The 16,229-nt window shown below is 45.4% G+C and overlaps 1 long non-coding RNA gene across 1 annotated transcript in view; it reads right to left on the bottom strand.

Annotated features, from left to right (window-relative positions):
* Positions 1 to 1,971: 1,971 nt before the first annotated feature.
* Positions 1,972 to 16,229, bottom strand: part of LOC137521945 (uncharacterized) — a 30,058-nt gene continuing 15,800 nt past the window's right edge. Inside the window, exons 2-3 of the long non-coding RNA XR_011022239.1 lie at positions 12,561 to 12,632; positions 1,972 to 2,049 (exon numbers count right to left, since the gene is read on the bottom strand). This is a non-coding gene — a long non-coding RNA (uncharacterized lncRNA). The remainder of the gene's footprint in view (positions 2,050 to 12,560; positions 12,633 to 16,229) is intronic.

The raw sequence follows: 16,229 nt of genomic DNA, 5'->3' as shown, positions 1-16,229 counted from the left end.
TAGCCTGGTTTAGCTGGTGCCCCAGTATAGGCCAGCAAGATACAGGTGCCCCAGTATAGATATTCAGCTATAGGTGGTGCCCCAGTATAGATATTCAGCTATAGGTGGTGCCCCGGTATAGGTAGCCTGGTATAGTTGCCCCCAGCATAGGTAGCCTGGTGTGGGTGGTGCACCAGTATAGATTAGCCAGGTACAGGTGCCCCCAGTATAGGTAGCAAGCTATAGGCACTCCAGGATAAGTAGCCAGGTATAGGTGGTGCCCCAGTATAGGTAGCCAGGTATAGGTGGTGCCCCAGTATAGGTAGCCAGGTATAGGTGGTGCCCCAGTATAGGTAGCCTGGTGTAGATGCCCCCAGTATAGGTAGCCAGGTATAGGTGGTGCCCCAGTATAGAAAGTCCGCTGTAGCTGGATCATTCATGTGCTTCCCATGTTCAAGTGCTGATGTCACTCTTCTCTCAGTGCTGGAACGCGGTGTGCTGGTTAGTGAGCCACAGGCCAGCAGCTAGAGCAAGCAGCCCTTCCAGCACTTTGGGGGGGGGGGGGGCAGGGCCCCCAGAAGCCCTGGGCCCCTCACTGCAGTGTCAGTTGTCCCCGCCCCTGATGGCTGCCCTGTCTGGCACACATGCATCCCCAAATCCCCATCCCCATTTCACCGGTGGCACCTGCCGCCCTTTCCTATGACAGCTTTGACTGAGGGGAAGATTTGACATGCGACCAATCAGGCCGGGGTGCTGGCACCAGACCCAGCCAATCACAACTGCTCGCTGCTCCATTTGCTAACTGCTGCCGATGGTCTCACGAGCGGGACCATGGCAACAGCATTAGGCCAATCGCAGCACTCGATCTCTAGCAATGACATCTGATAGGTCATTACTACTGATTGAGTGCATTGATTAACCCAATGACTGGCTATGGTGATCTCTCGCAGGTGATGGGGTTTATATGGGGGTATATATAATAATATTAATATGCAGAGAAGGCAGTGTGTTATTTACATTACCTGCTTCCAGCTCTGATGTCTGTTTCTCTTCCTGGTTAGTTTTCAAGTGCCGTGCACTGTATGCAGCCAGCCAATCACCATGCGGCTACAGACCCTGCATGGTGGTACACAGTGCTTGGCACTTGAAAACTAAATAGGAAGTGAAAAAGATGCCAGCATCAAGAGCAGATAATGTATATAAGCTCTTCATTGGCTGCCAATAACTGAGAGGATCCATTTTAAACTCTTAACCCTAACCTACAAAGCTCCCAACAATCTCTCTCCCCTGTACATCTCCTCACTAGTTTCCTGATACCAACCCAACCGCAATCTCAGATCTGCACATGAGCTTCTTTTGGCCTCCTCTAGAATTCCCTCCTTGCATTCACGTATACAAGACTTCTCACATGCCTCACCCCTTCTCTGGAATACCCTTCCACAGCATATCCATCACTCTCAAACCTTTTAAATCTTTAAACACTCCCTCAAAACTCACTTTTTCCGACAAGCATATGCTCTAACTCAGACCAGCTTTTACTCCTTACTATATAACCTTAACAGGCACCATGCACTTATGTATACTGCATACTTCCCCACCTCTTGTTCCTCCCAAGTCCTTTAGATCGTAAGATTGCAAGGGCATGGTTCTCTCACCCTTTTGTGTCTTGGAATTTGTTGTTCATTTCATTGCTTGCATTCTGTTATACATTTTATTCATCATGCTACATCTGCCAGTGTAACCACCAGTTCTGTATTTTGTACCAGTGTCCATACTTGATGTATATTATTGTCTGTATCATTATGTAACCCTTGTTTTCCTATTTTGTACACTGTCACAGAATATGTTGGTGCTTTATAAATCAATAATAGTAATACATTTTCTTAGTGGAACTTGTGGTTATATATATATGTTTACATCTCCAGTTACTACAATCCATCTCAACCTAAACAAAGCTACAAACCCTTGAATCTTTTTTCTCTATTAACTTACCAGAGTCTGAGGCAGCATGTGACACCCCGATACATGCAACACCCCGATACACCCCGATACAGAGAAGCAGAAATAAAACTGTGGACAAAAATGTAAGGATTAAATGATCAAAAATGTAAAGTACTGTATACTTTTGTTTTAAACAATTGTATATAAGTTCAACTGGAAGATACATTTAAAGAGAACCAGAGACAAAGCACCCTCATGTATTTTACCATATATATCAGTGGGAACATGACAGTAAAAACCTACCCTGCTCTTTGTTTCACTCTTCTCTGCTAAATCTGCCTGTTATCAGCTCTGTTAAAGCGGACCCAAACCAAACATGTTTTTAATTCAAAATATTTAGTTGCACCACTCTGACACATACAAAGATAAATAAAAACTCCTTCAAGTCTATGAGCATTTCAGTGCATGCTTTTCACCCTTCTCTTTTCATAACTAGGGTTACACAGGGGGCAGCCATTACTTCTGAGCTTAGTAGGAGGTTTTAGATCATGGGTGTATTTGTCATCAGCTGCCCTCCCTCACTGGGGCGTCGCCTATGTGAAATCTCACACAAGCTGAGATCACCTCCCCTGTGACATCATCAGAAGCAGCCTGTGTTTTGTTTTTTATCTCCTCCAGTTTGCCGGAAAAATCCTGGCAATATGAAAGGAAGGGAAGGGTTCCTCCAATAAATGTAAAATATTTTATATTTGTCATCATGCAGCTGAAAAAAGGCTGCTATTTATTATTATAATTTAGAAAATAGATTTTATTTCTGAAATCTTGTATTTTTAATTTGGGTCCACTTTAAGAATCCCCGACTTAGCATTCAGTCTAGCTTTGCCCGGAATGATTATAGCTGAGTTTGTCCTCTCTGGTGTCTTTTCAAGCCCAAGTCTTACCCCTTGTGGCTCTGATTTTCTGCTATGTATCCTCATAGCAGGAAAGCAGAGCAAGGAGGGGGCGGGCTTGGGCTTGAAAAGACACCAGAGAAGACAGACTCAGCTATAATCTTTCCGTAGCAAAGCCAGACTGAATGCTAAGTCAGGGATTCTTATCAGAGCTGATAACAGGCAGGCTAACCAGTGAAGAATGAAACAAAGAGCAGAGTAGGTGTTTACTGTCATTTTCCCACTGATATATATGGTAAATACATGAGGGTGCTTCGTCTCTGGTTCTGTTTTAAGGGTCAATTAAACTCAAAAATGAACAAGTCAATTTGATCTTGCGATTAGGATGATAAGTCAATATAAACTGTAAAATAGAAGTGAAGTGCTGGACAGAAAACCTTTTTTTCATTGGCCTAATCATTAAAAAAACGAACTTTAACCCAGGTTTGAACTTCATCCTAATCAGTAGCATTCTTGATAGAAATGTTTCCTTTACTTGAATAGATCACCAGGGGGTCTGTATGGCTGATATTGTGGTGAAACCCCTCCCACAGGGTGATGTCATGATCCTGACAGTTTCCTGTCTGTGAACCTTGTAGCATTGTGGAAAATAATATGAATGAATTGCACAGGGAATATCATTTCTTGATCTATCTTCTAATTTTTTAACTTCCTACTCTTCAATGTCTTTTTATTTATTTTTTTTGCCTACTACTACTATACTAGACACCAGGAAACTATTTAGGGATGGAAAGAGGACCACCAGACACCAGGGAACTGTATAGTGGAGGGAGAAGGCATTAGACACCAGGAAACTGTATAGTGTAGGGAGAAGGCATTAGACACTAGGGAACTGTATTGGAGATGGAGAAGGCATTAGACACCAGGGAACTGTATAGTGGTGGAAGAAGGCATTACACACCAGGGAACTGTATAGTGGTGGTAGAGAGGCCCACTAGACACCAGGAAACTGTATAGTGGAGGGAGAAAGCATTAGACACCAGGAAACTGTATAGTGGAGGGAGAAGGCACTAGACACCAGGAGACTGTATAGGGGTGGTAGAGAAGCCCATTAGACACCAGGGAACTGTATAGTGGAGGGAGAAGGCATTAGACACCAGGGAACTGTATAGGGGTGGTAGAGAGGCCCACTAGACACCAGGAAACTGTATAGTGGAGGGAAAAGGCATTAGACACCAGGAAACTGTCTGGCGGAGGGAGAAGGCATTAGACACCAGGAAACTGTATAGTGGAGGGAGAAGGCACTAGACACCAGGGAACTGTATAGGGGTGGTAGAGAGGCCCACTAGACACCAGGAAACTGTATAGTTAAGGAAGAAGGAATTAGACACCAGGAAACTGTATAGGGGTGGTAAAGAGGCCCACTAGACACCAGGAAACTGTATAGTGGAGGGAGAAGGAATTAGACACCAGGGAACTGTATAGGGGTGGTAGAGAGGTCCACTAGACACCAGGAAACTGTATAGCGGAGGGAGAAGGCATTAGACACCAGGAAACTGTATAGTGGAGGGAGAAGGCACTAGACACCAGGAAACTGTATAGGGGTGGTAGAGAGGCCCGTTAGACACCAGGGAACTGTATAGTGGAGGGAGAAGGCATTAGACACTAAGAAACTGTATAGTTAAGGAAGAAGGAATTAGACACCAGGAAACTGTATAGGGGTGGTAAAGAGGCCCACTAGACACCAGGGAACTGTATAGTGGAGGGAGAAGGCATTAGACACCAGGGAACTGTATAGGGGTGGTAGAGAGGCCCACTAGACACCAGGAAACTGTATAGTTAAGGAAGAAGGAATTAGACACCAGGAAACTGTATAGGGGTGGTAAAGAGGCCCACTAGACACCAGGGAACTGTATAGTGGTGGAGAAGGCATTAGACACCAGGGAACTGTATAGTGGTGGAGAAGGTATTAGACACCAGGAAACTGTATAGGGGTGGTAGAGAGGCCCACTAGACACCAGGAAACTGTATAGTGGAGGGAGAAGGCACTAGACACCAGGAGACTGTATAGGGGTGGTAGAGAGGCCCATTAGACACCAGGGAACTGTATAGTGGAGGGAGAAGGCATTAGACACCAGGAAACTGTATAGGGGTGGTAGAGAGGCCCACTAGACACCAGGGAACTGTATAGTGGTGGAAGAAGGCATTAGATACCAGGGAACTGTATAGGGGTGGTAGAGAGGCCCACTAGACACCAGGAAACTGTATAGGGGTGGAAGAAGGCATTACACACCAGGGAACTGTATAGTGGTGGAGAAGGTATTAGACACCAGGAAACTGTATAGGGGTGGTAAAGAGGCCCACTAGACACCAGGAAACTGTATAGTGGAGGGAAAAGGCACTAGACACCAGGGAACTGTATAGGGGTGGTAGAGAGGCCCTTTAGACACCAGGGAACTGTATAGTGGAGGGAGAAGGCATTAGACACCAGGGAACTGTATAGGGGTGGTAGAGAGGCCCACTAGACACCAGGAAACTGTATAGTGGAGGGAGAAGGCATTAGACACCAGAGAACTGTATAGGGGTGGTAGAGAGGCCCACTAGACACCAGGAAACTGTATAGTGGTGGAGAAGGCATTAGACACCAGGGAACTGTATAGGGGTGGTAGAGAGGTCCACTAGACACCAGGAAACTGTATAGTGGTGGAGAAGGCATTAGACACCAGGGAACTGTATAGTGGTGGAGAAGGTATTAGACACCAGTAAACTGTATAGGGGTGGTAGAGAGGCCCACTAGACACCAGGAAACTGTATAGGGGAGGGAAAAGGCACTAGACACCAGGGAACTGTATAGGGGTGGTAGAGAGGCCCATTAGACACCAGGGAACTGTATAGTGGAGGGAGAAGGCATTAGACACCAGGAAACTGTATAGGGGTGGTAAAGAGGCCCACTAGACACCAGGGAACTGTATAGTGGAGGGAGAAGGCATTAGACACCAGGGAACTGTATAGTGGTGGAGAAGGTATTAGACACCAGGAAACTGTATAGGGGTGGTAGAGAGGCCCACTAGACACCAGGAAACTGTATAGTGGAGGGAGAAGGCACTAGACACCAGGAGACTGTATAGGGGTGGTAGAGAGGCCCATTAGACACCAGGGAACTGTATAGTGGAGGGAGAAGGCATTAGACACCAGGAAACTGTATAGGGGTGGTAGAGAGGCCCACTAGACACCAGGGAACTGTATAGTGGTGGAAGAAGGCATTAGATACCAGGGAACTGTATAGGGGTGGTAGAGAGGCCCACTAGACACCAGGAAACTGTATAGGGGTGGAAGAAGGCATTACACACCAGGGAACTGTATAGTGGTGGAGAAGGTATTAGACACCAGGAAACTGTATAGGGGTGGTAAAGAGGCCCACTAGACACCAGGAAACTGTATAGTGGAGGGAAAAGGCACTAGACACCAGGGAACTGTATAGGGGTGGTAGAGAGGCCCTTTAGACACCAGGGAACTGTATAGTGGAGGGAGAAGGCATTAGACACCAGGGAACTGTATAGGGGTGGTAGAGAGGCCCACTAGACACCAGGAAACTGTATAGTGGAGGGAGAAGGCATTAGACACCAGAGAACTGTATAGGGGTGGTAGAGAGGCCCACTAGACACCAGGAAACTGTATAGTGGTGGAGAAGGCATTAGACACCAGGGAACTGTATAGGGGTGGTAGAGAGGTCCACTAGACACCAGGAAACTGTATAGTGGTGGAGAAGGCATTAGACACCAGGGAACTGTATAGTGGTGGAGAAGGTATTAGACACCAGTAAACTGTATAGGGGTGGTAGAGAGGCCCACTAGACACCAGGAAACTGTATAGGGGAGGGAAAAGGCACTAGACACCAGGGAACTGTATAGGGGTGGTAGAGAGGCCCATTAGACACCAGGGAACTGTATAGTGGAGGGAGAAGGCATTAGACACCAGGAAACTGTATAGGGGTGGTAAAGAGGCCCACTAGACACCAGGGAACTGTATAGTGGAGGGAGAAGGCATTAGACACCAGGGAACTGTATAGTGGTGGAGAAGGTATTAGACACCAGGAAACTGTATAGGGGTGGTAGAGAGGCCCACTAGACACCAGGAAACTGTATAGTGGAGGGAGAAGGCACTAGACACCAGGAGACTGTATAGGGGTGGTAGAGAGGCCCATTAGACACCAGGGAACTGTATAGTGGAGGGAGAAGGCATTAGACACCAGGAAACTGTATAGGGGTGGTAGAGAGGCCCACTAGACACCAGGGAACTGTATAGTGGTGGAAGAAGGCATTAGATACCAGGGAACTGTATAGGGGTGGTAGAGAGGCCCACTAGACACCAGGAAACTGTATAGGGGTGGAAGAAGGCATTACACACCAGGGAACTGTATAGTGGTGGAGAAGGTATTAGACACCAGGAAACTGTATAGGGGTGGTAAAGAGGCCCACTAGACACCAGGAAACTGTATAGTGGAGGGAAAAGGCACTAGACACCAGGGAACTGTATAGGGGTGGTAGAGAGGCCCTTTAGACACCAGGGAACTGTATAGTGGAGGGAGAAGGCATTAGACACCAGGGAACTGTATAGGGGTGGTAGAGAGGCCCACTAGACACCAGGAAACTGTATAGTGGAGGGAGAAGGCATTAGACACCAGAGAACTGTATAGGGGTGGTAGAGAGGCCCACTAGACACCAGGAAACTGTATAGTGGTGGAGAAGGCATTAGACACCAGGGAACTGTATAGGGGTGGTAGAGAGGTCCACTAGACACCAGGAAACTGTATAGTGGTGGAGAAGGCATTAGACACCAGGGAACTGTATAGTGGTGGAGAAGGTATTAGACACCAGTAAACTGTATAGGGGTGGTAGAGAGGCCCACTAGACACCAGGAAACTGTATAGGGGAGGGAGGAGAAATTAGACACCAGGGAACTGTACAGGGGAGTCACTAGACAACCAGAGAACTACAGGATCTTCTCAAAAAATTAGCATATTGTGATAAAGTTCATTATTTTCTGTAATGTACTAATAAACATTAGACTTTCATATATTTTAGATTCAAATACACACAACTGAAGAAGTTCAAGCCTTTTATTGTTTTAATATTGATGATTTTGGCATACAGCTCATGAAAACCCAAATTTCGTATCTCAAAAAGTAGCATATTTCATCCGACCAATAAAAGAAAAGTGTTTTTAAAACAAAAAAGTCAACCTTCAAATAATTATGTTCAGTTATGCACTCAATACTTGGTCGGGAATCCTTCTGCAGAAATGACTGCTTCAATGCGGCGTGGCATGGAGGCAATCAGCCTGTGGCACTGCTCAGGTGTTATGGAGGCCCAGGATGCTTCGGTAGCGGCCTTAAGCTCATCCAGAGTGTTGGGTCTTGCCTCTCAACTTTCTCTTCACAATATACCACAGATTCTCTATGGGGTTCAGGTCAGTAGAGTTGGCAGGCCAATTGAGCACAGTAATACCATGGTCAGTAAACCATTTACCAGTGGTTTTGGCACTGTGAGCAGGTGCCAGGTCGTGCTGAAAAATGGAATCTTCATCTCCATAAAGCTTTTCAGCAGAGGGAAGCATTAACCCACTTTTGAACCAGAAACAGTGGCAGAAGCGCCTGACCTGGGCTACAGAGAAGCAGCACTGGACTGTTGCTCAGTGGTCCAAAGTACTTTTTTTGGATGAAAGCAACTTTTACATGTCATTCAGAAATCAAGGTGCCAGAGTCTGGAGGAAGACTGGGGAGAGGGAAATGCCAAAATGCCTGAAGTCCAGTGTCAAGTACCCACAGTCAGTGATGATCTGGGGTGCCATGTCAGCTGCTGGTGTTGGTCCACTGTGTTTTATCAAGGGCAGGGTCAATGCAGCTAGCTATCAGGAGATTTTGGAGCACTTCATGCTTCCATCTGCTTAAAAGCTTTATGGAGATGAAGATTTCATTTTTCAGCACGACCTGGCACCTGCTCACAGTGCCAAAACCACTGGTAAATGGTTTACTGACCATGGTATTACTGTGCTCAATTGGCCTGCCAACTCTCCTGATCTGAACCCCATAGAGAATCTGTGGGATATTGTGAAGAGGAAGTTGAGAGACACAAGACCCAACACTCTGGATGAGCTTAAGGCCGCTATCGAAGCATCCTGGGCCTCCATAAAACCTGAGCAGTGCCACAGGCTGATTGCCTCCATGCCACGCCGCATTGAAGCAGTCATTTCTGCAAAAGGATTCCCGACCAAGTATTGAGTGCATAACTGAACATAATTATTTGAAGGTTGACTTTTTTTGTTTTAAAAACACTTTTCTTTCATTGGTCGGATGAAATATGCTAATTTTTTGAGATAGGAAATTTGGGTTTTCATGAGCTGTATGCCAAAATCATCAATATTAAAACAATAAAAGGCTTGAACTACTTCAGTTGTGCGTATTTGAATCTAAAATATATGAAAGTCTAATGTTTATCAGTACATTACAGAAAATAATGAACTTTATCACAATATGCTAATTTTTTGAGAAGATCCTGTATATAGGGGATGGTGGGGGGACATTAGACACCAGGGAACTTTATAAGGCAGGGAGGTGGCCACTAGACAGTGATATTTTCCCTTGAGTTGGTCCCCCTGTTCAAATATGGCCCGCTTTGTATTGTGTTTGACACTGCCCTGCTCTAGATATACTGATAGGTCAATCATTCTGGTGTGACTGTATGACCTGCTGAAGTAGAACAACAATATAAGTAGGTATGGAGCCAAATGACTTTTTAAACTCATCTTGAAAGATCATAATTATTGTTCTACAACTCAACATGATTGCTTTAAGAATTTGACCCATTCAATTTGTGGATTACTTGGGCTTTACCTGTTAACAAACATGAGTCTATTTGTAAAAAACACTGCCGTTTTTTTTTTCTACTGCTATTGCCACTTCTTTAGGATCGATTCACACTACGAGCCAAAACGGTCCATTTCACAGAACGAACTACCGTGGTCTAACAGACATGTCCACAAATGCTATGTTCAACACAGGATCACTGCAGATATGTCTGGTCCATATGCTGCAGTGATGGAATGCCAAATTACTGCATGTATGATAAGCACAGACAATGGACAGAATTCAGACATGTCATAGCAACGCAAATTTTACAAAATCACACCACTTTCTACTTCAGAGTTAGGATAAGTTTTAGGCTGGGTTCACATATGACATAGCGTGAAAGGTTGCGTTTTCTGTCATGCGCATTGCGCTTTTTGTGTTCATTTTTAGTGTGTTTGCATTTTTGCCAATATGCGTTTTTCATGCATTTTGCGTGCGTTTTTACGCGTTTCTGATTCGCATATACAAAACGCGCATGCTTTTTTATATCACGTTTTATGCAAATCAATAGGAAGACAACAGGAAGCGTAAATACATCATAGAACTTTATTTTTAAAAAAACGCATATAAAAACGCTTGTAAAACGCTATGCATATGCGTCACCATAGACTTTCATTATGTGCGTTTTGGCACCAATCCTGCATAATGTGCAAAAAAAAATAAATAAATAAAAACAGCGTTTGTGATACGAATACTTTAAATCGCAGGTCTCCGCATCTTTTTCTGCGTCCCATTTTATGCAGCGTTTCTGCTATGTGTGCACCCAGCCTACATCTTTTTTTTTTTTTTCATTAATTTCATAATATCTTATGCACAGTGGTGTAAGTAAGGAGCTGTTGGCCCCGATGCAAGTTTTGCATTAGCCCCCCCCCCCCCCCAGCACTCTATACATAACAATTGATACGGCGCAGCAACACCTGCCAAGGTCATCTACAGTATCAGAGAGGCAAGAAGGGGATGGGGAGCAGTTTGATGATGATTACTACTATTCAAAGCATCTATAGATGTGATTTTTACCAGCACAGGACCAATTGTAACAACTAGTAGCTCAGCGGCTGCCGACACGCAGGGGGTGTCTGCAGCCGCTTCCTTCCCTGGCTCGCAAGCATTCTCCGTTCCCTCGGCGTCTGGCACACCGGGAACCGTCGGTTCTCTGACTCTCAGGAGGTCTGTCTCGCGCAGGCGCGCGCAGAGACAGTACCTTTATGCTGCCGTCAGGGATGACTCGGATTGGCAGAGATCCAAGGTGGGAGTGGCTGAGAGTCTCCCTCTTCCTCATAAGCCTTCACTTGTCATTCGGTCTTCGTCTGCTGTCGTGAATACTTACATGTTAACGCTCAGACCTTAGACTAGATCCCAGGTGTTGAAACCAAGGACTTCACACCTAGACTAGGAATTGTTATATTGTTATTGATTACCTGTGTATGATTCTGGCTAAATCTCTGACCTTGCTTCCTGTTTAACGTTTCTGTACTTCTGCCTATCTGACTAGTTGCTGAACCTCTGCCTGTTACCCGTTATCCCTTTGCCTCACGATTCTGTACTGTTACTTACCTCTCTGTTGCCGAACCTTGCCTGTCTGACCACTCTGTCCTCACCAGTGGGCTTAGCCTCTGGTGAGGGATTCTTAGTGTTGAATCACCTGCTCCTCAGGTGATCCTTACTTGCAGTATTGTTTGTAACACCTGCTCCTCAGGTGTCCACTAGACTGCAGTATAGTCTTAATCACCTGCTCCTCGGTTGATCATTAGTTGCAGTATTGTTTGTATCACCTGGTCCCCAGGTGATCACTAGGTTGCAGTATAGTCTGAATCACATGCTCCTCGGGAAAGTCCATCAGCATCACCAGTTGCTGGGGCTTGTTCTCTGTTACAGTCTGTGTACTGATTGTACCTCACCAGCCCCTCTGGTGAGGCCTCGCCAAATTACTAAGTTACAGTCTGTGTATTTTAGTACCTTACCAGTCCCTCTGGTAAGGTCTAGCAAAACTAATAAAGTTACGGTTGCACCAAGCACTACACTCTTAGCACCCTTTTAGCTATACTAGTATTATTGGTGATTCTGCAGATCACCACATAATCAGGTATAGCGTCTGCATTGTTGGTGATTCTGCAGATCACCATATAATCAGACATCTGAGTTGCTACACCCAACCGTTACACCAATAGAGAGCTAACACTGAGGTTGAGGGAGGACCCAACGGAGCCCCTCTTGCCCAAGGGCCCCGATGCAGTCGAGACCCCTGCACCCCCTATTGCTACGCCCCTGCATAAGCAGTATATCTAGTGTAGGTTCCCACCAACTCCGAATGCTCAATGATGCCTTCCCAGCATGTCGTGGCACGGTGTCCGTTGCATGCCATTATGTCATTCACTTTACCCTTCGTTGTGCATCCGGTCCGCTCCAATCTGCTGTCACTCAGGTTCTCTGCTGCTGCCGCTTTCTGCTGCTCTACTGCCGCCAGTGGGGACAAGCACTGCAATCCCTATGGGAGTCCCAGGAGCTACCCACTGGATTGAAATGGACTAATAGGAATCCTTTCCTTCCCAGGAGGTGGTGGACCAATGAGAATTCCGCATGGGGAGGGAGGACTCTCATTGATCTGTTCCAATCCAATAGGTAGTTGCCGGGGCTCCCATTGGTGCAGCAGCAATGGCAATGCATAAAGTGACAGGAAAGGCAGAAGGTGGCAGGACATAAAAAGGCCTGATGATGATGATTTTTTTTCCTGTTGAATTGAATGGCTATTGTATTTTCAGACTAGAAGGGGGTACAACTAAAACTTAACTCTGGATCATTATCCTGAGAAAAATGTAAAAAATAAATGAAAAATACAAACATACCGCACGTCATTTGTTTTAATATCTTGATGGATTTGATGCCCCTCTGTATCAGTCTTCCACAAATGTTCTTTTCTATAGAGAGAGCATATTTTATTTAGTTATAATTATTATTCATCATTTTTAATTGCGCAGAGGCGGGACAAGGTCCTCCAGCACCCAAGGCTGAGACACCAAAGTGCGCCCCTCCATCCCTCCCACCCCAGCTGTCACACACTGATTGCTATTAGACTAAGAGGCCCCTCCATCCCTCCCACCCCAGCTGTCACACACTGATTGCCATTAGACTAAGAGGCCCCTCCATCCCTCCCACCCCAGCCATCACACACTGATTGCTATTACACTAAGAGGCCCCTCCCCATCCCTCCCACCCCAGCCGTCACACACTGATTGCTATTAGACTAAGAGGCCCCTCCCCCATCCCTCCCACCCCAGCCGTCACACACTGATTGCTATTAGACTAAGAGGCCCCTCCCCATCCCTCCCACCCCAGCCGTTACACACTGATTGCTATTAGACTAAGAGGCCCCTCCCCCATCCCTCCCACCCCAGCCATCACACACTGATTGCTATTACACTAAGAGGCCCCTCCATCCCTCCCACTCCAGCCGTCACACACTGATTGCTATTAGACTAAGAGGCCCCTCCCCATCCCTCCCACCCCAGCTGTCACACACTAATTGCTATTACACTAAGAGGCCCCTCCCCATCCCTCCCACCCCAGCCGTCACACACTGATTGCTATTAGACTAAGAGGCCCCTCCCCATCCCTCCCACCCCAGCCATCACACACTGATTGCTATTAGACTAAGAGGCCCCTCCATCCCTCCCACTCCAGCCGTCACACACTGATTGCTATTAGACTAAGAGGCCCCTCCCCATCCCTCCCACCCCAGCCGTCACACACTGATTGCTATTAGACTAAGAGGCCCCTCCATCCCTCCCACCCCAGCCGTCACACACTGATTGCTATTACACTAAGAGGCCCCTCCATCCCTCCCACTCCAGCTGTCACACACTGATTGCTATTAGACTAAGAGGCCCCTCCCCATCCCTCCCACCCCAGCCGTCACACACTGATTGCTATTAGACTAAGAGGCCCCTCCCCATCCCTCCCACCCCAGCCGTCACACACTGATTGCTATTAGACTAAGAGGCCCCTCCATCCCTCCCACTCCAGCCGTCACACACTGATTGCTATTAGACTAAGAGGCCCCTCCCCCATCCCTCCCACCCCAGACATCACACACTGATTGCTATAAAACTAAGAAGCACCACAGGGCCCACAAACTCCCCAACACCTTAATCTCTAGTTATCTGGCTTGCAGTGACTGCCATGTATCCCCTTTACTTATTTCTTTCTGCTTCAAACACAATTAGGAATGACAGATGAATGAATTGTGCGCCCCCTTCTACACTGCGCCCTGAGGCTGGAGCCTCTCCAGCCTATGCCTCGGCCCGGCCCTGCTTATAAGTTCGAAGTGAACAAAAAAAAATCAGTTTTTTTTTTTAAGTGAAATGTTTGCAATCTGTGGCCCGTATGCAATTCACTGAGTTATCTCCCAGGTGATCGTTTCTATCTTCTCTTTGAAATACATTTTCAGCATTTTACAATTAAAACAGTACCAAAAAGTGAGTGAAAGAGTACTATCAAAATTAATTTGAGTATTTTCTTGCTTGCTGGTGGTTTAAAATGCGTTTTATGAAAACATGTGTGAAAATATCACCTAGGCGAAAACTCGGGAGAAAAAGTGAATTGAATATGGGCCTGTGACTTGTGTGTCTGATCACAGGAAGTCATTTGATTGCAGTTGTATGAATAGGATATCCAATCCCAACGCCACACAATTTCACGGCCAGAGGCCGCTTCCTCAGAGGCAAAACAAATACGTTCAGTCAAAGTAGGCCGAACAATCCATATGGAAATAAGCGTAAGGGTCACAATCTGTAATGCTGCTGTTTAGGGACTGATCCATCCTGAATGTAGCTGCGTTGGGAAGACTGGCGCTGGCATCTTCCCAACGCAGCTACATTCCGTATGGATCAGTCCCTGAACAACAGCATTACAGATTGTGACCCTTACGCTTATTTCCATATGGATTGTTCGGCCTACTTTGACTGAACGTATTTGTTTTGCCTCTGAGGAAGCGGCCGCTGGCTGTGAAACACGCGTTGGGATTGGATATCCTATTCATACGACTGCAATCAAATGATATGACATTTATGAAGAATTAAAGACTGTTGCTGTTCTTTTAAAAAACCCTTGTGGATTGTTTTTGTATATATTTAGTAAAAAGTGGGGTGGAACTGATTGCACATTTTTATTCATTCTTGATAAATGATAGAAGCAGTAAAGTGTTGTACTGTGTTAGCCATGAGTAAAAGCAAGAAGTTTTGAATCAGGATGATACCATTTATTGGCTAACTTAACTACTACAACAATAACTTATTTCTACTGATTCTATTACGACATGATGGGGGGGGGCCCAAATCAGTTACTTTGCTTAGGGCCCCATTTAGCCTTAATCCGGCTCTGGTTGCAAGTCCTGATATTTTGGAGGAGTCAAGCCTGGGCTTTGACCACCAATCGTAAATTGTCCTCACCAGGCAGGCTGGGAAAAGTCCTGACTCTGTTAAAGATTAATTTATATCTATTTTCAAATTTAAAAAAGCATTTTTCTGTTGATATCACCAGCGTATTTAAAGGTCTGATCTCTTCTGCTTTTAAACTTTTTAACTAGAGTAATGCTTTAACATTGTGTACTTACACAGAGTGTTGCCCGAAATGGAGCTTGGAATACCATGATGACATTCTGAAGGGAACCCAAGGTGAGAGACATATGGAGGCTGACATATTTATTTCCTTTTAAACAATACAAGTTGCCTGACTGTCCCCTTGTCTCTAATACGTTTAGCCATAGCCCCTGAACAAGCATGCTGATCAGGTGCTCTGACTGCATTAGCCGTATGCTTGTGTCAGGGTTGTGACACGGACACTACCACAGCTCCCAACTGTCTCTCATTTGGAGGGACAGTCCCTCTTTTTTTTTAAACTCTTTTTATTGTAGAATGTATCAAAAAAATTTACAACATTGCGTTCAGAACAAAGTTCCATATCACGTTTATATATAACATAACCACTTCAGAAGATATAAAACTAACAAGATTACAGAGTATATTGCAAATTATCAACCATCAGTACAGTGTAGATCAAAATATAGGACTTAGATTGTAGATTTATACCAAGGTTCTTATGAGACTAACAAATTTGTGATTGCGTATTGCCCAAGTCAAAGCGTCTTCTCAATATAATCATGTCCACTATAATCAAATAGTGTGATAAAACACTGTAACCAGGTCTGTCTTGTAGAAAATAATGAAAAGGTACAATATAACCTTTAACTAAAACATCAACGTCTACGAACTAGTTGCACCGTGGGCCTTATAGTGTGTAATCAGGATAATGAAGACAGTCCCTCTTTGGGAGCCATGTCCCTCTGTCCATCTTTCCTCCTCATTTGTCCCTCTTTCAATGTAAATATATACAGTGGATTGCAAAAGTATTCGGCCACCTTGAAGTTTTCCACATTTTGTCACATTACTGCCACAAACATGCATCAATTTTATTGGAATTCCAAGTGAAAGACCAATACAAAGTGGTGTACATGTGAG

This window comes from Hyperolius riggenbachi, chromosome 6 (assembly GCF_040937935.1).
Source record: "Hyperolius riggenbachi isolate aHypRig1 chromosome 6, aHypRig1.pri, whole genome shotgun sequence".
Taxonomy (NCBI): domain Eukaryota; kingdom Metazoa; phylum Chordata; class Amphibia; order Anura; family Hyperoliidae; genus Hyperolius; species Hyperolius riggenbachi.
Note: the sequence above shows the minus strand (reverse complement) of the source record. Positions and strands in the feature narration are given on the sequence as shown.